Here is a 24,259-nt window from a genome sequence, read left to right on the forward strand (position 1 = left end):
TGATGTTCTACGATTTTAATTTTTATGAATCTCATAATCCAGGGCATTGATAAATTAATTCGTTAGTTTTATGTCTCCCTGAAAACGGGCCACAGGATCTCAAATGATGCTTCTCAAACAATAACGAACAGATGAATTACAAGCGAACCTTGTTAACATGTGGATTCGAATTTAGTTAGACTGGTATGGGGCCTGAGATTCTGCAAGCATGTACGCAGTCAGATGGTGCTGTCTGCAAACCACAGTTTGAAAAGTAAAGATCTAAGACCTTGAGACATTGCATGTTACTTGAAGGGAGGAATAACTAAAATTGTCTTGAGCCACCAAAAGGAGATAAGTTATAATAAAAAAAATGCAATCTTATCATCTGTTTACTCCACAGGGCAAATTTTAAGCTCTTTCTGTATCTATCATTAACTATAAAAATAAAAATGATGCTATACAAATGGAGAGTATAGTAAATAAGCAGAGACAAATGACAACTAACTGACCAGGAGACTTTTTTTAGCTTTCAGTAACAAGCCTGGCAAAAAGCAAAAAGTTGTACTTGAAAGAGATTCCTAAATATCATTTTTTAAAGAAAAACAGGGAGGGGTTGAATATTTAAAATCATGATTAATATTAGAAGGCAAATGAAAAAGTGGGAAATTATTTACAACGTAGGTGATGGACAATAGATTAGTCTTCTTAACGTATGAAGAGGTCTTAGATGTAAAGAGGTCCAACTTGAAAATGGACAAATGATTTGAACTGGGCACTCAGAGAAGAATAAGTTTACATATATTTAAAAAATATAACCATACTAGTAATCAAAAATTGAAAATTTTTAAAATGTGATGCTGTTTTTCAACCGTTAAATTGAGATGCTAAGAATTTTCATTCCCCATGTTGTCACAGATGCAGTGGAACGGGTACACTTACTCAATATTCTTTGGTACTTTTTCATAATCATTCAGTAATCTGTTCCAAGGACATTAAAATACTCACATACTAGATGTCCACTCAGGAGCAAGAAAGATTTGCTTCTCAAAAATAGGCTTCCTCTCCTTTGTCCAGCCTAGATAGAAAGAGAAGAATTTCTAGCCTTGGTGTTTGATGCATCCTTCTACATCCGTATTCCATGTGATTTCACTAAAAGCAAAATGACATTCCCAAAGACTTGTCTCTTGAGGAGACTCAGAGGACCAGGTAATTGTCAAGTTCTGCCTCATTTCTTCTCAGTCCAACTAGACTGACGCTCTAGATAATGGTAAAAAAAAAAAGTATAAAATTAGTGATTGAGGAAGGAGAAAATAATCCTACTTCTACCTTTTGGACTAGTTGCACCTTGTCAGTTAACCTTTGCGTAGTAAGTCTTTGTGAGTACCCTAGAAAATTTTTGAAAAATAAATGTAGTAAATGGTGGTCAGCCAATGCAATCATTCCTATATACAGTTACAGTGAGTGAGAGTTATTCAATAGTGACACATTTTAAAAATAAGTTAGGTAATGACAGGCGAGGAATATTCACACAGGTTACTAAATAGAAGAGAGATTCCAGAAATAGGTTTAAAATTATGTCAATTTACTATATGATGAAGGCATTTCATGTAATTGGGAAAAGGAAAGATTTTTCAGTAAATGACGTTAAGATAACCAAAGGGGATCTCTCCCTTATGCCTCTATTATTTTTAAAATACTAAAAGGATCAAAGATGTAAATGATGTAGGATATAAAATGAGAAAAATACTAGAATAAAATATGAAATAATTTATGTGAGACTAGAAAAAGGATTGATCAACTCAACTACACAAAAATAAAACAACCACAGGCCACAAACATTATAAATACTGTCAGGATAAAAGACAAAATTGTATAACAAAAATTGTAACATGGATGATTATAGGAAAAATTAACTTTTAAAGAGGTTCTAAAATTAATAGAAAAGAAAATCAATGACCTAATAAAAACAAGCAAGGATATTAACCAATCATTCACCAAAAAAGAAAATATAAATGTCTTTTCTTCTTTTTTTAGTGGGGAAGATTGTCCCTGAGCTAACATTTGTGCCAATCTTCCTCTATTTTGTATGTGGGATGTCACTGCCACAGCGTGGTTGATGAGCGGTGCCATGTCCGCGCCCCGGATCCAAACCAGCAAACCCAAGCCGCCAAAGCAGAGCGCGGGAACTTAACCACTACACCCCCAGGCTGGTCCCATAAATGTGAATGGATGTCCATCCTCGTCAATAGATTATAGAGATCTCTACAACAGCTCTCTACAAACTGTGAAACCATTTCCAAGATATGTTGTTAAATTTTAAAAAACAAGGTTAAGAACCAAGTTTTTATAATCTGTATATGAAAGTGGATATATGTGTATAGTACCTATGTGTGTATATGGTTGTAAATGCATAATTATCTAGAGAGATAAATAAGTAATCTATAATCATATTGCCTCTAGGTGGGAGGAGAAATGGGTACTGAGGAAAGATGGTTGTTTTTCACTATAAACCCTTTCGTATTTTCTGTATTTTACATCATACTCATTTATTAATTGTCTTAACAATTAGTTACATAAAAGCCACTTATTTTCATCATTACTATGACTTAAGATATTCATTCACACCATGTTTTTTAAATACTTATTAGAATTCCATCATGTGAATACACAATAATTTATTAAAGAGTCCACATGCTTGTATAAATTTTTTTCTTGCATAGGCATGTTCTAGCCAAGCTGGTCTGCTCACTCATGTCTCTGCGCTTTCCTTTCTCTAATCTGTTCCTTTCCATTAACCCCACATGCCTTCCCCAGGCTCTTCTCGAGGGGTTTAAGCCCAATCCTTCTTTTATAGCTTATTTTCCTTTCCAGCTCTGACCTCCATTTTTTTCGTTTATTTACTAAATATTCACTACCTCTCTGTGCCTATTTGCCTCATCGATAAAATAGGAAATATCAGTATCAAACTCAGAGAGTATTTTTGAACACTAAACGAAATTAACGTGGGGAAACATGTTCAATAAGTAATTAAACACTACAAAAATATAAACAATGCCATTCATATTTTTCTATGTTTTATTATGATTATTTCTCGTGTGGTTGGTTGTTGCGTTAGTGCCCCTGTTATACTGGTTGTCATTTTGTGTACCTCCTGTCTCTGTGCACAGAGCCTTTTCACTAGGTGACCAGTGCTTTACAGAAGGATTCACCGGTCGTCTCCATGTCCTCCACCAGCATGAAGAGCTGGCCCCTTGTACGTGAGGATCCTCAGTTAAGAGAAATGCTGAACCAAGTCACCCGCCTCTCACCCCTGTGCACCCCATCCACCGGCATCACATCAATGCACATCTGACTGGAGGCTATTGAATTGACTATAAGACACAATTCAGATATCACAGCTGCTCTAAGAGACCTAGAAACCTCTCAGACACAGTAATCTCATTCTTGCTGACTTCTTTCTACGCCATCTGTTTCATCTACAGACCTTGCTTCATCTGTCATCCTGCATGTAATATTTATTTACACGACTTTTTCCTCTATCATATGATGCTGCTTTGAGGGTAGTGGCCATGATTTTTTGTCATTACCACTGAACCTGGTACATGGTAAGTGCATCTGTAAACGTTCATTAAATTGGAATTAATTAAATTAATTTGAAGAAATTAATAACATATTGCTTTATGGTTGCAAAAATGAAAAGACTTGGAAGGCAAATTTAATCAGGATAAAACTGTATATATACATATGTGTAATCTTTATCATAATAATATTTGAGGTAAGCCATAGCAATGAGAGTACCCAAAGATGATATGTTAGCATCAAATATAGAGCTGAAAAAGAATTGCATAGTACCTACTAAATATAGCTCAGTCAACATCTGCTTGTGGTGCCATCAGCTACTGGCTGGTGTTCACTGTGATCAGCAAATTAGCAGGTTGTATTCCTGACGAGACTTCAATTTTCTGCCTGATGATGCATTCACTTTGCTGACATTGGCTGTCCTTATTAGCATTAATTAGCACCTCAGAACATTGTTTACTGAGCATGGCAAACATCTGCCTCAACTCCTTTGTTTTCGTGTCATTAAAAAAATAAGAGAAATGATGTGCCAAGAAAGCCTATTAAGAAAAGAAAATTAAATTACTCTGTTCGGAGCAGGCGCATCTCCAGCCCCAATCTCTTGATTCTCACATCACTGGTGGACCGTAATGTACATACAACTTTGTGGAGAAGGCACCAAAACACAGATAAAACAGTTGTGTGTTTGTGTATATTAATAAAATAGCTATTATTTATACGTATAATTGATATCTTTACATATAAATATATGTCCTGGATTATGGATGTTGATAAATTAGTGACTAATTTTTAACTAAGAAGAAAAGCATAATTGGGGGTGTAGATTATACTAACAGGCACATTAATTTTGGCTCACGTGAGAAGCTGGCCCTCAATTGTAAGTTCATAATCCGTTGAACACTGTATTGTATGCATCAAGGCAGGATGTCGGCGAACCAGTCCTTAAAAGTAGTTCGATGTGCTGGTTTTTCTCCATTTAATGCTTCCTCTAGGCTCTGCTCTAAAAATGTCAGTGGATTGCCTCTCCTACATGGCTCACCTACTCTCTGATTATGACTGCATCTGGTCCAAAAAAAGGGCCCTGGCAAGAGATGAGAGGAAGGAAGGAGATAGAGCCAGTGCATTTATTTATTCTCTCAGTCCCTTCCATTCTGGGACCCTGGTTATGCCTGTGCTTTGTTTTCAGTCTACCTTCTGTCAGGGAGCTTTATTCCCGTGGCCACATCTCCCATCAAGTTCTGACAATACTGTGGGACTTCCAGTTTCAAGGTAGTGGACTGAACATACAAACCAAAATTTCCGGCTCCTATTAAAAATTGACATTTTAATTTATCAGTTTAAAACAGACCTTAAAGAAAGTTTATAAAATATAAATAAAAATTAATTAATACATAGCCGTATTAAAAGGGGAGATGGGGTAAAAAGTCCTTATACCGATAAAGCAATGAACAAAGTCTGCCGCTCCTGCTAGGCCTGAACTAGTGACGTGACCAAGGTGACAGCACCGGAAGCCATGGCGTCCGCAGGTGGTCATCACTGGGGACACACGGCCAACACATGACCGAGAACCATCAGTCATCTGGGAAAGGCCAGAAAAGGAGGTGACCAATTCATGAGTCAAAGAATTTACACTCACTAACATGGAGGTTATATAGAAATATGTAGAGGAGTTGGAATAAGTATACTCATTATTTACAAAGAGATAAATGAGAGAAATACACCCATGACACAAAAATTAGCAGTTGTAAACCAAAAGTTTACAGTTGTGGAAAAAGAACTTAGAGATCACAAAAAATTGCAATTTATTTGAAATTAATGAAAAAAGAAACTCATTATGGTTAGGTTAAATAACAAACTGAACAAAATAGTTTTTCTATGTAAAACATATATATTTCCCTAGGAGCAATTGCTCAGTATTTGCTAATTAGGAGACTTTGTAACTGCCAAGAATAATGTGTTCACTCTAGAAAGTGCCAAAGAGAAGGTCAGAAGCAGGGAGAATAAATCCAGAAGTTTAAATTTTTATTTAAACGGAATTCCAGAATAACATAATAAAGAAAATAAAGAAAAGCCAATGTTTGAATAAATAATGGGAAATCATTTCTCAGAACTGTAGAAATACGATTCCACATATTGTAAAAGTCCACTTGATGCAGAGCAAAATCAAAACAAACAAGTAAGCGAGGAACAGCTAAAACTTCACGCTGGAGCACATTACAGAGTAGCTTCCACATGTTAGGGATAAAGAGAAACTTCTAAAGCCATGAGAGAGCAAAACAACACGCAGTGTAAAAGTCAGAGTCATCAGCTGTTTTTTCTGTTTCCTTAGATGCGCTGCATCAATAGAACAATACTCAAATCTCTGACGGAGAGCTCTGCATCTGTAGTTTCTCACTAAGTTGTTTCAGACCAGCCTTCCCACCAAGTAAAACTGAAAAATATGGGTACAATTAAAAATGGGAAAAAAACACACATCTATTTGAAAAAAATGTGCTGTAAAGGGTGAACTAACCAGCGGGCTTGTATGTTCAGATCTTTCACATTCCAATGCAAGGACTAGCCCTCGACTGGCTCCTGAGAGAGACTCTCTAAGTCCCGAGAATATCCTGTCGGTTAAGTGTCTGTCTGTGTGAGGCCTTTGGGCAGCCAGACAGATCATGCTAACAGTCTGATTTATGGTGGGGAACCAGGGCCATACTGGATCAGGTGGCGTTGCTGGAAACTGAGTCACCAGGGTCGGTCACATGGGACAGTCAGCCACGCCTGCTTGACTGACCCCCAATGAAGAGACCTCAACACCAAGGCTCAGGCGAGAGTCCCCGTTTGGCAATATTCATATGTCTTGTCACATGTGTTGCTGGGAAATGAAATGCTGTTCAATGATTCCACAGGACACAACAGCTGGAAACTTGTCCCTAATCTTTCCTGGACTCTGCCCCTGTGCCTCTTGCCTTTGCCGAGTTTAATCTGTGTCCTTTCTGTGTGATAAACCATGAGTGTGATAGCTTTTCTGAGTTTTGTGAGTCCTCCTAGCAAACCGTCAAACCTGAAGGTGGTCTTGGGGACCCCAACACCGATGGCACCAGAGAGTTTGAAGGCAGTAAACACAAACAGAAGAGAAAGTTCTGAAAGGAGATCATGCATGAATGGGAATTTGATGTATTATGGAGGCTGGATGACAAATCAGTGGTTGGGATGACAACTTATTGATGTTGGTTCTGGCTCTCCACATGGACAAGTAGACGCCTACGCACCAACCACTGTATTATCAGACAAAAATCCTGCGCGCCTCCTCGAAGGCCCTTGATCACTTCTTTCTTCACGGAGATGCTTCTTGCCTGTGGATCACACAGCCACTGCTGCCTCTGCCAGTGCCCTTGTTGAGCTCCCTGAGCTGGCAGGAGGTCAAGCGGAAGCCCTAGGCCTTCACACCCCTCATACTCCAGAAATCGAGCCCCGTCTACTTTTGAACCTCGATGAACAAACTGCGGTGTGGGATCTGTCTTCCTAATTGAGCACCATGTAGCTGACTGATAACATCCAGAGAAGCAGGGCAGTTGCGTCCAGTTGACGGATGGAAAACAGGAGATGGGAGGAAATTGAGCAGATATTTATTTGCGGTCTCTTCTCTCCTCTGGACTATTTTCGAGGTGTAGTATCTCCTTGAAAACCTTCCTCAGAGGTCCAGAATTCTCCATAAACATGCCTGTTTTGCAACTGCTGTGTCTCTTTGTGGCTCTGAATCGCGTGGGGGCCCCTTTAGTAAGATATGACTCACTTTGCTTTCCACTTTTCTTTGCCCCGCTTCCTCTTTCTTTTTCATGACCCTGGTCTTGCACTTCCCAAATAAAAGTCAGCAGTTCAGTCCTTGTCTCAGATTCTGATTTCCCAACCTGCTCCTCTTTCAGCCTCTCCCATCTCAGTTAATGACAGCTTTCAGTTGCTTAGCCCCAAATCCTTAGAGTCATCTTTAACTCTTCCCTTTTTGTTACTGTCTCATTTCATCAATTAGCAAATCCTTTTGCAGAACTTTAAAAACATATCCAGAATCCCACACTGTTTACCACCTGCACTTCCTTCACCTGGTCCGAGGGACCATTATCTATTGCCTGGATTATTTCAGCCTCCTAAGTTCTCTTGCCTTTTCCATCCCACAGTCTATTTCCCAAACAGTGGCCAGAATAATACTCTAATATATGTCCATGCCACTCAAGATCTTTCAGTGTCTCTCTGTTTCATTCAGAGTAAACATCTTAACTCTCTCCTTCACCGGCTCCATTCCAACCACCTTGGCCTTCTTGCAGTTCTTGGAACACACAAGCATCCTATTGCTTTAAGGCATTTGTGTTCTCTACATAGAAACACCTCCTCCAAAATATCTGCTTGGCTACTTCCCTTTTTACCTACAATCCTTTGCTCAAATCTCATATTCTCTATTTAATACTAAAACATGACCTCCCACCTTACTTGAGTACTTTTGACCCGCTTATGTTACTCTGTTCTTTGTTTCATAACTTATTCTCTTCTACCTTTTCCGCTGTTGTTTATTTCTTGCTGTCTGTCTACCAGGCTCTAATGCAAACTAGATTACAGCAAGGATTTTTGTCTGTTTTATTCACTGGTATATTCTGAGCACTGAGAACAATGCCTGGGACATGGGTGGTACCCAATACAATATGTTTTGAATGAATAAATGCTTACTAAAACATTCTTCATAATAGCCAGATTTACAAACAATATCCGTAAATAGAATGGATAGATAAAATGTGGCATATTCATGAAAAAGAATATCAAGAAGCAGCTAGAATGAATGAATCATACTTAAATATCTCGATACTGAGAGGTTCAAAAACAAAACATTGAAAAAAAGGAAAGTTGAAAAATAACGTGTGGTGTCAGATTCCATTTATGTAAAACCACAGATACGAGACAGACCAATAAGATATGCTTTATGAGTGTGAATATCCACATAGCCTGGTATTATAAGATTCCTTCCAGATACCAAACGTTGAGAGACCAAACTCAAAACGGTATAAAGAATGAGCACTGAAGCTAATGATCAAACGAGACTTTAACTTTATCGGTAAAGGTCTTGTTTTTATTTTTAAAAAACACACACGTGTGTTATGGACCACATAATGTAATTACAAATTAAACATCTGGAAAATGAAAACACATCTCTGGCTTGTGTGTGGAAAATAGGTTTGAGTGCAAAAGGAAAAAAAGTTGAAGTGATTTCATGAGTTTCTCTCTTTTCTGCAGCCCAGGAAATGATGACTTGGGGCCACTCTGTTCAGAATGGGGACGGGACAGAGAGAAAGGGCCTGCACGTGAGCCAAAGCTCACTGTGGTCAGTCACACTCTTGTGGCTCCTTCTCAACATCTGTGCCCCACGCACATCACTCTCTCCTCCAAATTCCTGATCCTACTGTAGCATCTTGATGAACAAACATTAAAAACTCTGTAAGATAAATGTCTATTAAAAAGGAAGAGAGACGGTGAGGCTGGAAGTTGGAATGTGTGAAAGAGAAAGAAGGAAGGAAGAGAAGGAAAAAATAAAGACACTAATTCAGGCCAAGACATCAGCTGTTCTCTATACAGTTGTGAAAACCTATTACTTTTGCTTTTTCCTTAGGTGACAAAATCCTGATAATTTATGCAGTTAAGAGAAAAGGTATGTTCTTCCAAAGGAACTAAAACAAATATTAAAATTTAGGTTTATCGAAGTAAAGGCAATTAGCTTCTTGACAGGTAAGGAAACATTAATTATGCATCTTCTGTCTCCTTCTAACCTCGCTTTCCTCCCATTTGGAATTTGCCCAATATACGACTGACAGATTCCCCTTCTGGAATATTGCTATCTTTGGGCCACTCTCTGTACATGGACTTAAATTTCTCCCCAAGTGTTTTCAGCATCAAATCCATACTTTTACTCCTGGATTTATGATCTACTCTTTAGTCTAATCATACCTTAACAATAATCTAAACTTACTCCCAAAGAATTTAATTTCTCATCGCTACCCTAAACAATACCCACTTTTGTCAGAGAGTCTTAACTTTGCCCCTGTTCTGCTCATGTCTACAGGCTCAAGATAAGGCTGCTTTATCCCTGGAGTGCTTTTTCCCTTCCCACCACTTAAATCTGTTATCGTTATGAGAATTTCCCTTCTTAGCGACTGCAGGCCCTTGGAATTGTGGGATAAATAAACAGAAGGCAGACATAGATCTGGCATCCAGAATTTCAGTAGTTGATCTCATGACTGTCACCATCAAGATGACAAGATGGTACAATGCAGGTGGTGCTGTGACCCAACTACAGCTCAGTACACTCTTATAAGGCTAATTTTTCCCATTGCCATCACAGCCACGCCCTCTCTAGTTGCCTCTGTATTGTCTCATCCGTGACGAGGAGAGACAGCATCAGCCATTCAAAACAGTTATCCATAGACAGTTTCTGCACACCAAGTGATCTGCAAGGCACTGGGAATTCGTTGGTGATCAAGACATACCCCATCCTGTGCTTTTAGAGCTTACCTTTTAGTAGAGAGAGAGAGAATTAATACATATTTATTCTTTAAGATAATTTTTAAGGTGGTCAGTGCTATCCAATAAATAGGATGATATGACAATAAATTGCACAAAGGAGAGACAACCATAGATCAAGTCAAGAGGGCAGGTTTTCTGATTTTGTGCCACGTGAGCTAAGGTCTGAAAGAAAGACAGCATTTCAAGAGCCTAGGAAAGACTATTCCAGGTAGTGGGGTTTATAAGAACAGAAATCCTGAAGTTGGAAGGACATTGGTGTATCTGGCTAATAAGAGATGGTTTGGTGTGATTGCAGCATAGTGAGGAAGGGAGAAAATGGCACAAATTGGTGTAGGAAAGGAGGGAGAAACCATCCAGGACCTTGTGAACCAAGCTATGGAATCTGGATTTTATCACAAGCAAAATGAGAGCCCACTGGCGACTTTTTCAGGGGGTGACATACAATTATCTCTCACAACTGCTCTGTTTCCTCCGTGGGGAAAGGGGAAGACAGGATACCAATTCCACTTTTGCTCCTACTTCAGAGATAGGTTCTGGAAAAACATTCTAAGTTTTGGAATAAAGTGGGTTTTAGCATCTGCTAATGATCACTAAAAAGTTTCTGGGTGGACCTTTGTTCTCTTGACATCTTAGCAGGAAAGGTATTGCCTGCAGAGTGTCCCACATGCAATAGATCAAATGCCTAACAAACATTCAAAAGTTCTATATCCAAGCAGATAGAATGAAGGGAAAATCTTCCAAGATCAGAGGAAGTTTTAGTTACTGCTGGGTGGACCAGCTTATCAGTAAGGAAGTAACAGGGCTGAAATAACACTGAACTACAAAGGCGCTAGCCAGGGCAATTTTGTGTTTAAGTGGAGAACACAGCATAGTTTCTCCAATTCTAACTTCTTCCCTTTCAACTATATTCATCTCTCTTGTTCTTCAAGGTCAAAGTCAGGTTCCACTTCCCATGTGAAGGTTTATCTTGTGTTTGCAAACACTACATAGACGTAATATTGTATCGTTCTCAAAATGTGTGTGATATTTTATTTTTATCTCACAACAAAATTGGGATTTCTTTTAGAATAAGGACTAGGAGATTGATAGGCAATTAAGGTGGAATTTGGTAAATATCTGATTGACCCATTTGATATGAGATGGTTGGACACATCTTCTCAAACCAATTTGACTCACATTTAACAAAATATGAGACTATTTCAGTTTTATGTTGGTTATATATGGGTTGAAGCTCCACATCTGAAAGCTATAGCCATTGCAATAACCCAGGATGTAAAACTGAGAATTTTGACAATTTATTTTTGGACAACATCTGCCCTTATAACATACTGCTTCCAAAAGCAGATAGCATTCAATAAAAGAAGCGAGCAAGGTCGCTTTCAATTTGTTCAAACGTGTTCAGAAAAATCACATAATCCTAGTAGGTAATAAGTAGGAAATTCTGAATGGCTGTATTTGGCAAGATATTGAGCACAGGAAGGAGAAAGTTCTGATTGGAAAAATATATCGGAGATTTGTAAGCCCTAATGTGAGCAGAGCAGGGGCAAATTAAGAGGAGCTGGGAAAAGTATGCTCTGCCATCAGTGGTCATTAAACACAGCTGAATGGGGTATACAGGTAGACCCGATGCCAACCCAGTGGAGCTCATAGTAGAAATCTGACAGCGTTTTCTTTTGTTGTTGTCGCCTAGCATCCAAGTTTCTATTCTATTAGCACCTTATCTCCCCGCTGTCAAAGCCCCCATTTTTGTGTTGTCTTGCTGGAAGGTAGTGCCAGTCCCAGGGTCACCAATGGGGATGTTTCTAACTCTGTACCAGCATAGCCAGGAGATAGCACATGATTTGGGATTGGCCAGTTTGATTTTGGGGCTCCTGAGACCGAGTTTGGATGGTCTCCTCGCTAGTTAGAGTTCACATTCTCTCAAGTGGCCGTCTGGACCAGCCTCTCACTGCTGCCTGAACCTCGTCACCCTGCTGTGAAGCAGCCTTCTAAGAGGCCCCTTGATCTTCCCCCACTGTTGTGAACTCTGGGATCCTCTGATGTCCTTCCAATACAATCCCTTTTTTGCCCAGGATTGCCAGAGTTTGGTTCTAATGGTTGAAAGCAAGAAATGTCACTAATTCTGACCCAGGGGATATTTAATCTCTTTTCCATAGCACCCAAACTCTCTCCAAGCCAACCCTGTCCAATGCTGTTTTCCCTTCAGTGAAGCCTCTTCTGTGCTCCCAGAGCATGCTGCTCCCCAGCCTCAGCCCTGAGCACCGAGATGCCTTATGCTTCTTTTTCCTTCAACTCAGAACCTACCCTTAGGACACAAAAATCATTAGAAGATGGAAGCTAAAGCTGGAACCACTATTCTTAAACTTAGCTCCCTTGGAGACTAATATGGTGTGTGTGAAAGTGTGGCTTCAGAGACCACACTTGCTCAAAAGCAAAGCCTGGGAGAAGCCCGGGAATTTGCATCTTTTACAATGTAAACTGAATCAAGGAACATACAATTCTATTTGTTGAATATATCTGTGTCCATTTGGCTTTGAACGAAAAGAGCCCCACTTGAATGGTCCGTATATTTTGTATTTCATTAATGTTTACCTCCTCAGCTTATTTCTTGAGCCATATGTGATTTCCTTGGCCTTCAAGGCACAGCCTGCTCTGATTTGTCTGTGCCTTCTTGTGAATTTCTTGTTGCCGTTTAAAGCATATTTATTTATTTTGCTGAAGTGTCCAGAGTCTTGCAATCAACTTCAGAGAGTTTTGCAAAGGTCAGTCTAGTCGCTGCTGTACTGAGACGACTTAAATTCTGCTCCTCTTGGGAACTTTCCTTCAAGCACGAGGAACGGTGAGCATTTGTCATCAGTGGCCACTTGCCGAGGGGTCCTGTTCTAAGCTGAAAAATAAACGTTACTGCTTCAGCATCTCGAGAACACATAAATGTGCGTTTCCTTTTACTTATCAAAAATACTGACTGCTGAGAAGGACACATTTTCACAACAAATTGAAACTAAATTAAAATTTTTGCCTTTTGAAAAAAATCAGACATTTACTATTCTGAATAAAATTTCTGCATACAAGATGAAAAACTGAAAACGTTTCTTCTAAGATTCATATAGTTTTCATTATGGCTATAAAATATAATAAAATATAATCCCAGTTGGAGGTTGAATATACAAATCTTAATCCAAAGTCTAACTTTTTTTTAATCTTATAACTTACAGTTTCAATTTTTTTCATCTATTAAATGGATATAATTCTACCTTGCCTGATTATATGAATGCAAGACAGAATTAAGTTTTGTGGACTCTAAAACCATGCCACAAACAGAAAACATTTGTAAATAGTACATGAATATTGCCACAGGGTATGTCATTCAATTTAAATGGTGTTAAGAAATAACAACAATAATAGTTTATATAGTTTTATGCGTCTGGTGCTATTCTAAGCAGTGCATGCGTGTGTGTGTGTGTGTCTGTGTGTAAAGAGAGAAAAAGAGATTTATTTAATACTCTAAAGCACTCTATGAAATTGATATTATTATCCCCGTTTTCAGATGAGAAAGCTGAGGCACAGAAAAGTTTAACTGTCAGAGATCCCATAGATTTTGACAGCTATTTTGCATAAATGCAGCAAGAACGATGATTTTTTTTTTTTTTTAAAGATTTTATTTTTTCCTTTTTCTCCCCAAAGCCCCCCGGTACATAGTTGTATATTCTTCGATGTGGGTCCTTCTAGTTGTGGCATGTGGGACGCTGCCTCAGTGTGGTTTGATGAGCAGTGCTATGTCCACGCCCAGGATTCGAACCAACGAAACACTGGGCCGCCTGCAGCGGAGCGCGCGAACTTAACCGCTCGGCCACGGGGCCAGCCCCAAGAACGATGATTTTTTAAATGAACATACCAATATCCACAAATATTTTGGAATTGCCCCTGGCATCTTGATAGTGTGACGTAAATATACATTTTCCTCATTATGAAGCTCAACAAACTAAATGCATTTTATTCAGCTAAAAGGATTTTGTACTAGTGTCACTTGCCTTCCAAATCCTAATACTCTAAGATGACTGCCTGCCTTTACGCAGAGAGCAAAAATAGCCAGCTGGAATGCCATGTAATTGCTGGAATTTTAATTGGCTGGGAAAGAGGAGCATAAAATAGTGTTACAGCCAGAGCAAGTCCAGATTTAAAGTCAGCGACTATTTCAGTTGCAATTTATGAGGTTCCTCTGCAACGTCTCCTCCTCCTCAGAATCCTTCACCAGAGAACTACAGTCCTGCATCTTTTCTTACCTAATCTAAACTTCCCACCACCGATAGCACTTCTACGTTGTATCATTTTTTATCAAATTTGTCCTGGTAAAAGACATAGAGGTCATTGTACTCATTGTGTAGCCCTGTGAATTGTTAATATTAACCATGTAGTTACAACACCAATGATTTTGTGCCGAACTAGATACCCTTGCTCACTAGATTATGACATAGTAAAGTTTCCTAAAAAAGAGGTAGAAGTATAAAATTTGATTTATCGGTTTCATTTTTTCCTTAAGATTAGAAAAATGCTGCCACTATTGGATTCATTCCAAGATTCCTCAAGGTCAGGGGGGGATCTTTCGACTTCCAAGGGCAGAGGTAGGATATCTGGAACGGGGAGAGAAGAGAGTCCTTTTATGTCTCCCTTTACGGAAGGCCCATCTACAGGGATTCCTGTACATGTAAGTAAGGGGACCCTTGAAGAAGCGTGGAGAATCTGGCCCCAAGATCATGAGATCCAACCGGCCGGTACAAAAGGGTAACAGAGCACGAGATGAAGAGAGCTGCACAGTTACCCGAGGGTCTACGAGCAAGAGATGTTAGCCTCACCCGGGCACCAAAATGAAGACCTCTGGGCCTTGACTCAGCACAGGGAGACGTGAGGGAGAACAGCCAGACTGTGGAGGAAGATCCACACTGGAAGGGGATGTGTTAGGAAACCCAAATAATTCCCGCTGTGTGGTAATTATATACAAGGCAATGATTTGTGCCAGATTCTTTGCTAAGGATCTCATTCTCCGGAGCTGTCTTTCAATGTGGAAGCAGTTTAGATGGAATAACCCTCCTAATCTCCTTCCACTCACTGGACAATTACGACTTGTGTGATTAATGAGTTTGTGAGGAGGAAACAATCATGGTCAGCCCAAGAGACATGGGTCTGCGTCTTTCAGGTCTGCCTACTTTGGGAGAACGCTGCTGTCTAATCTCTTCTCAACCGTGTGGTAAGTGGTCTCCCCCTACAAGGGGGCCAAGGTCATTTGACTCTGTTGATGACTGAAAAGTGTGAATTTATTTCCCGAGTGAAGAATTAGAAAGCCCATGGTGGCCACACATCCAGGTCACATCATCCAATTCAGCCTGTATCAGCAATAACACTAGTCTTCAATTTTCCCCTTGTCCTTTATGTCTCATTTCTCAGTTGGTCCTAAATTTGAGAGATGAAAGGGATGTGATTTATTGATGCCCTAAAAGCCCAACCCATGTGTCAATTCCTTTAACTCTTGCAATATTGTTAGTATTAGGATTAGTTTTCATTGCTGCCATAACAAATTACCGTAAACGCGGCACCTTTAGACAACATCGATTTATTGTCTCAGAGTTTCCGTAGGTCAGAAGCACAGCACGGTGTGGCTGGGTTTTCTGCTCACTGTCTCTGGGGGCTGAAATCGAAGCATTGGCCGGAGCCACAGTTCTCAACTGGGACTCCAGGTCCTCTGCAGAGATAACTGACCATCACCAGAATCCATTCCTTCTCTTGCTTTCCATGTGGCCCCTCCATCGTCAAGCCAGCAATAGCGCACCGAACTGCTCTCTTGCTTCGAGTCTCTCTGACTGGCTCTTCTGCCTTTCTCTTCTGCTTTGAAGTCTTCATGAGAAGACCTTGAACCAACCTAGGTAATTCAGGATAACCTCCCAACCTTAAACTTAATACGTTAGTAACATTAATTACACCTACAAAGTCCCTTTTGCCTTGTAAAAGGGTGTCATACCAGGGAGTAAAATCGTGGGGGCCAAATCTCTGCCTACTGCAGTTGGATAATGACATTCCCACTTTAGAAATACGAAAGTTGATACTTAGAAAGGATAAAGCACTTGCATACGTCACACAGACGGTAAATGGCGATGCTAGAAAGAAAGGCCGAGCGTGTCTGAGTTCAGGCTCAGGGTTTCCCTTGACCCTGAAGTTCCTCCATTCCTGCCCACCGTTCACCTTGGTCACAGGATGCAATTTCTTTCTAATCAAACACAGCTGTGGGGACATTTTCCTATTTAACAGGGAAGAGAAAGACATGCTCATTATACTTCACAGCCTCTCGCCTTCCTTCATCTTGATTTTTCTGTTTTCACTCCGGTCTCACAGACATTCCCCCTTGCTCACAAATGAGAAATGGTTAGGGAGAGAATAATAAAGAGTAGATGAGAAAACAAGGAGATACAAGAGGCAGAGGTACAACAGAAAAGAGAGAGAGAAGGAGAGAGAAAAGGGAGAAGAAAATGCTGAGAAAAGGGGAGGGAGGAACAGACAGAAACGACACCGAAGTACTCAGAAGTAAATATACCCACTGTAATCTAGGGTAACGCTTTATATGCTGAGAGATTAGTTAAAAACTTCACCCACTGTTCTGTCTGTATTCCCAAGCAGAGCCTGCACATTGCTGACTAGGCCCCCAAATAAAACATACAATCTGGCGTTAAACAGCTCAAGAAAGTCTTTAAGTGCTTTGAGATGGAAACAACTTGAGGCCAGAACTTCGGTTTGAGGTCACTTCATCCTGGGTTGCTTCTCACCCTTGTCCTACTTATCAACCGTCCTGAATGCGAACGCCTCTGTCCCTCTCTCCTGCAGTGTATTCTTGCGGCAACGTTGCTCTGTCCTTCTTCCTGCCCTCCCCGGGCCCCACAGCTTACTTTTCTTACAGCATCTTTTCCGTTTTGTCTCCTAAACCTCCTAGTCCACTGGAAATGTACCCTCAACCTTTTTTTTTTTTAAAAAAAAAAAAGAACAGAATGTTCCCTTTGCAGGCAGATTTCCCAAAAGGTCAGTTCCTTCCAGCACTTACTAAGTAGAAGACACTGTTCCAGGGCTGCTACAAAAGTATCAAAGGACATGGGCGTTGTCTTGTAGATTTTGCAGCCTGGCCATTAAGTAGAACAGTAGATAAGTAGATAATGTCAATGTAACACGGTTGAAGGCAATAGCAGATGACGCCATGACTTTGCCTTGCATTCCTATTTCAGACCATCATTCTTCCACCCTCCAACAAAATCTCTTTCTTTAAGATGCATGCTATACCAATATATTATGTCTACCTTCAGTTCTTCCCAGACTTAATTCTACATGTCCCCAGTCCACTGGTTTCTCTTCTCCCTTCAGGGTATTTTCCAAGTTTTTGTCTTCTTCATGAGAACCTTCACTCCACTACTGTCCACTTCATTCTCCTGGGAACTTAAACTTTCTCCACCCCACGTAAAAATAAGGTTAATTTAATCTGCACTCTTCCTTCTTTGCTTTCCTCTTGTCTTAACAGAGGAAGTTGCCCTCCCCACCAGTTCAAGGCTAATTCTCCCTCCTGTTCTTTAGATCTCGTTGGTTTGTGCTCATCAGAAACTGTGGTTCATCGTTGATCTCTGGTCTCCTCTTTGAACAGCGTTCAAACAGTGGCGAGTCCCGCCCATCTTCGACAAGAAGCTGGCCCTCGATCCCGCGTTACTCCTTGGTTAACCTCCTCCCTCTCTTCCATACACCTTCTTGAAGAAGTTGTAGTCACTATCATCATTACTACTTGAGCTTAAATTTAATCTAAAACCCAAGACAAGGTAGCTAATGACACTTCACCGAAACACTGCAGCAGGTGCGACTTCACACCTAGAGACACACACCTGGAAAACAGTAACATTTCTTATTTCCTTTCAATCAAATTAAATACGGTTCGAAGTCTCCGTCCTGCCAAGATGCTGGGGAACCCAACCTTCACTTTCCAAGGGCCCTCTACTTCCCAGGTTCACAGCGAATCGGGGAAGTTTATGGGGTGCCTGGAAACAAGGGCTCTACTTGTGTGATCATCTGTTCACTACCCGTCACCGCCTCGGCCCCCAACACCGCGCTGCTCACCGTTTGTAGCGGTTTTATTGATTATCTGCTATGATACCGTTTATTGAGTCTGAGCCTTCGTGATCTTGTCTTGTAGGCGGGGGCCACCCTTTCCTCCCTTCCTTGCTTGGATCTTTCCATTTGTTCTTCAGAATGGGGCTCAGGTTTTCACTCCTTCATTCCCTGGACACTCCCTAACCCCTCAGAATGATGTAGACATACTCACATCACTGCCATTGCATTCTGTCCAAACTTTGTGTAATTATCACTAGATTCTGTGATTAAAACAGAGAAAATCAGGCTCCCAAGGAACTTATAATCTGGGGAAGAATGCAAGAAACAAAACAGGGGATTGTAATACTGTATGTACATGTTTACGGTCTTGCCCCAGGGCCATGTTAACGCTCCTGCTGTCTGTCGTAGTATATTCTGAAGGAATATGAACTGTCCGGACGTTTCAAGAGACATTATTTTAATCTGATGAGATGAGCAAGCAGTAAACAATGTGTCAGAAGTTTAGGAAATGCATGCACGCTACAGGGTGGGAGATGAACCCTACAACGTTTTAGCCAAACACCATATCAGCACAGTTGTTAGGGATACGGCAATCTTGGGTGTGTCAGGACATCCTCTCCAAAATAAAGGACAACTTGTTGCATGTTGCATTTCCTACAACTTAAAACAAAATCGCTACAGTTGGTAGCTCTTTTAGAGCTTTGCAATTGCAAATACTACTTGAATCCAGTTACCCAGTGATGTGGAAAATTGCCATCTTTGAGTGGAGAGAACAACAGGAAAGAGCTCTGCAGGAAAGAGCAAGTCCAGGCTGTGGTGCAAACAACCTGGTCACTTGGGCCACACGATCTGGGATTCCCTCGTACCAGCATTATTCGTAATGAGAATGGACAGGTGGATTTTACAAGCCCAGCAGGAGACAGCGTTTGATCCTGGACCATCTAGTGACTACGTGCCCAGGTTCCCTCCTGAGCTGTTATCCCCACGTCATGAGCAGTGGGAAGGCCCAGCAGCAATCCCTTGTAAGACGGAAGTGGTACGTCTGGAATTGAGCATGCGCACAGCCAGGAAGCACCAGTAAACCACATGAGTATGTGACCCAGATCCCCCGTCATCCACAGTGTTGTCTGGCACTTCTCCCTCAGCTCATCTCACTGCCCCACAGAAAGCCCTTTAGGGCATCTATGGAGGAGGAAAAAGGAGGAGCAGGATGAATGGATGGGTCAGCTGGACGGCAAGTGCAAGCTAACACTGGGTGTTTCTGCGCTACGGGTGACTCAGGGCTGGCCCGGAAAGACACTGGTGAGGAGAAATCCTCCCCATGGGCAGAGCTCCCGTTGGTGGACCTGGTCAGCCACTTCGTGTGGAGAGAGAAGTGTCCTGAGATAAGTGTCGCCACCCTGAGACTGATGCTCCTTTCATGTTCACCCAAAGTGCCTCCCCTTCTTCAGTGGGCCCCGGCCCTGTACAAGATAAGGGACCCAGTGGTCCTGTCACATCACACACAACTCCGATCCAGTCAGCCTGATGGAGGTCGATTGGCCTCAGGAGGAGGCAGGCCAGCTGCTACCCAGCGGGGAGGGAGGAAGGTGTCTGGCCCCCGGGTGATTCACGGGCTCTGTGGGCCCCACCAGGCCCCATTTTAATGGCATACAGACAAGTACAGCAGCCGCAGCCTGGGGATGGCACAGCAACCGGGGGCTCCAACCCTTCAGGAATGACAGTGCAGGTCGTCCAACCAGGCAAACGCCCTAGACCAGCAGAGGTGTGAGCTGAGGGAAGGGGATCTGGAACGGGTGGCGGAGGAGGGAGATGGGGGATCAGCTGCAGCTTCGAGATCAGGAGCAGCACGGACTGTGGTTCATTCCACCCACCCTTCTCTCATGATTTCCCCCAGGAAGCCCGACCAACCAGGATCCTGGCAAAGCCTTTCCCTGATGGGGAGAAGTTACTGAAGGAGCAAGTGGTCATGAGCCCCTCAAAGCGTAGGTGGGGCAGATATTGTGGTGCTCCACTCGGATCCCCTCTGTAGGGCCAGTCACTCGCTTCCTCAGCCAGGAATCTCCATCTGCCGTAGGTGGTTGTCCTCAGTCCCACGCAGGGCTCTGCGATGCACGAGGTGGCCCAGGCCTACAACCTTCTGATGTGGGGATTCGAAGGCCCAGCCCATGTGTCAGCTGGAGGAACTCTAGTGCTCCCCCACAGGATGATGTGGCCTCAGCAAGGACTACCTAGTAGGTCACCTCGTTCTGCTTGACCCTGCCGTCTTCACTTCCTTACCTAATTTATTTCTGGTTAACCTTATTAGCTAGACGCTACTACACTAACCTTTGAGACGGAGATCTGAGGGCATGACGATTTGCGGGGGAGTGTTCTTGGAATGAACACTGTGGAGGGCAGAAGGGGGTCGAGATGGGTGGAAAGAGAAGGCAGGACATGATGCAATCAGAATAAAGTCCTGAGCAAGCAGGTGGACTCTGAAGCTTAGATGACCCTTCAGAGTTTTGGCAGGGGGCCCCGAGACGTCCAGTCCCTGGATGCTGGTGTCCCTGAAGGGGGCATGGCCTCAGGCCGGGTGACTTAGATCCACTGATGCAATTGCTGACGAGGGCTGAGGGCTGTTGAGCAGGCTGCGCTCCCCGCGACCTTCGGGCAGCTGAGGAAGCAGGTGCACCAGCCGTGAAGGGGGATCCAGGTAGCAAGTTACAGCGTTCGCTACACTTTTCATGTGAAAGATGGGGACATTTTTCCATTTGCATATCCTCTCATCTCTACTTTCCTATTTTTGGGGTACATTGCAGAATTTTTGTTTTGGTCTTTTATAGAGAAGTTATTATTTTTCTTACACAGCTTTTATTTCAAGAATTGAAACTTTTGTGTTCTTTTCTGTATCATATTCCACATTATTTTGGCATTAATTCTATGTTTCAGTGGATTACATATTCACGACTGGTCCTTCACAGGGTGACTTCTGACTAATGCATTTTTGTGTGTATCGTGGATGTACTTAGGAGCACATGGATTATGTATCTCGTGGGTACTTGCTCTTTGGAGAATGTCTTTCTGATGCCCTCACTTAAATTAAAAACATCTTTTTGTGACACAAATTTTTCCCTTACAACTCAGCGGATATCACTCCCTTGATTTCTGGAATAAAACGCTGCCGAGAAGACATCCAAGGCCAGAGACTCGTGAAAATGTTCAAGTAATCAACTTTCCTAAGTCCAATATTTTCGTATTTAAATAATGAATCTTTTATGCTTATAAAACAAAAGGCTCATTATAATATTTGACTGGAACCAGAGTGTATAAAGTAAAAAATACGACCCTCTTTCTCCCTTTCCTGACTCATGCCCGCTTTACCAGTTTAAAGTCTGTCTCTCCGTATTCATTTTTCAATTTTACAAGATTTGATTATAAGCATATGTAGCACGCTGTGCTTTTCTTGGTTCATCCAATAATCTACCATAGGCACTCTTTCCTTCCAACATACATTTCTTTTACCTAAAGAGGTTTTAGATTTTAAATTAAATTATGTTTAATTTAATCTGTTTATTATCTTTGCGGTTTCTTCTGAGCATTTCTAAGTGTTTAAATGGAGCCTACAATGTGTTTAGACATTGCGGGAATGTGGGGCATTTACTTTACTGAGAGCAAAGAATATTACTCTTTTATCTCCCCAAAACATAACTGAAATAAGGATTCAAGAGAATATTGAAAAGAATATAGTGTTTGGAAATCTGGTCCTGTGCTCACGTGATTATCTATTGTCTGGAACTACCCAAATCAGTGACAGCTTCCACGTCCCTGTTTGGTGTCATTCTGTGAAACTGAATCTTTTATTCCAGGATATTCTCTGTTTCAACGCCTGGTTTTAAAATGGTGTCTGTACAAACGCAGACCTGGCAGAAGTCACAGCTCCAATCTTAATAGCTTGCCTCTTTCCATTCACCGAGCTCTAATTTTTAACACAATGCCTCTTGCCTTCCTGCTGCTTTCCCCTGCAGTCATACCTTGCACATTCATTTACATCCCTGTCGCTAAAGTTTTTTTCTTATTTTCATTTTTATCATTGCACATTAGTGCGTTCATGTGCCTCGTGAACGTGTGACATACCCCTGTGTATTTAGAACAGATTTCAGCTCTCTTTCCTCTCCTGTATTTTCGTTTGAAGCATGCCTTATTCTGTGCAAGCCTCTATTTTCCCAAAACAGATTGGCGACTCTTCTTGTGATCTCTTCATTTTTGCTTCCAAAGCTTACTCTTTCTGTTGATTACTTGCACAGATAAGGACGGTTTTCAGATGTCCACGCCGGAGTCTACATTTGGGTGCATCGCGGAAAGAGCAACGAGATCCTTCATTAATCACATTTCCTTTTGGCCTTGCTAAGCCTCTTGATGGCATCCGTAGTGTCAGCCCCATGGATCACTCTGGTCTCATCCTGATCACCTCAGCTTTCCATTTATTCTCTCTTGTAGGTGTCTTATTTTTTTCTTTTCCTAGACCCTCAGATCCTACTAACCCCTTCATATTTTGAAGATAATCAGGGATTAGCTGACTTCCATAGTTTGGGAGAAACTATTGCTAAAACTTACCTGCAGCTTTGTGCTACCTTATTTTTTTTTTTTTTTTTGCCAATTGAACACAACTTCCCTTCTTTTAGCTTCTCACCCCCATCATCCCTCCATGCTCCCCCCCAACCCCAACCCACCCATTGTAAGGGCTAGAAGCCTGGGAACTCCATTAGCCAGAATCCCTACCAGGAGTTCCTCTAATGAGAAGCACCTGCACAAGGTCCGGAGGAAAGAAAAGCAGCCGAGGCCATTTTCTCGTTCTCCAGGCAGCAATCGGTGGATGCGTGGGTTTCGGCAGACGTGGCCAGCAGCCTCTGGCGTCTTCCTGTGAGTCCTCTGCCTCAGGTTGCACCGTATAATCCAGCCCAGTGGTTTTCAAAGCATCGCCAGCATCACCTGGGAACTTGCGACAATGAACATTCTTGGACCCGCTCCAGACCTCCACATCCAGAAACGCTGGCGGTGAGTGTTTTACTGAGCGGCCTAGTTGACTCTGCACCAAAGCTGAGAACCGCTGACGCTGCTTTAATGCAACAGAACAGGGCCGAGTTTTCAAACTGGGTTGGTTATCAGAATTATCAGGAGTGATTCTGAAAACTACAGATTCCTGGGTCCCACCACCCACCTCCCCATAAATAAGAGTCTCCAGGAAAAGGACCTATAACTCTGTATTGTTACAGGTATCCCCATGTAATTCTGATGGTTAGTCCAGTATGGGAAGTTGGTCAAGGATTTTTGCTCTGTGGTCTCCCCAGTTTCTTGCCGAAACAGCATTCCCTTTTCCTAATAGTTGCAAAGCAAGAGAAAAACAATTATAGTTTAGTGAAAAGCTGTACTTGTTTGGAAAAGTGTGCTCACTCAGCATAAAATCCCTTTTTAAAACTTTTACGTTCTATTGTTCTGTATTTCTCAATACCCACCAAGGAACACGTTCATCACAATCACTGTTGAAGTTGCAGGTCCTGGGCTCCGTTCAGACTTATTGAACTGGATCTCTGGGCGTGGGACGTGTTTATCAAATACATCAGCACGCAAAAATTTGAGCACCACCAAGCAGTTTTTCCCTGTTCTATACTACACCATGCGACAGTGTATCACCAGATCGTCCAGCTATATGACAAGGGCAAATAGGATCAAGGGACACCTACAAAGAGGACTGGAACCAGCCTTGGGCCTCAGGTTCTTCCTGGGTAAATGAGGATGTGGAAATAGATTATCTCTAATTTCTCTTCCTGCTCTAAAGTGCTATGATTAGATTGTGCGTTTGTCAACCTGGCCACACGGCCACTTCCAGGAACCATAAATAACGTTATATGGTTTTCCTTGGGCCTCCTGCTTGACCACGTCATTTATCGCATTGACCAGAGGCAAATATTTCAATTTTATTGTCCTTGTTGGTGCAAAACAAGGGGAAAGAGAGAAAAGTGCTCTAAATATTTTGTTCATA

This window comes from Equus caballus, chromosome 4 (genome assembly GCF_041296265.1).
Source record: "Equus caballus isolate H_3958 breed thoroughbred chromosome 4, TB-T2T, whole genome shotgun sequence".
Lineage (NCBI taxonomy): Eukaryota > Metazoa > Chordata > Mammalia > Perissodactyla > Equidae > Equus > Equus caballus.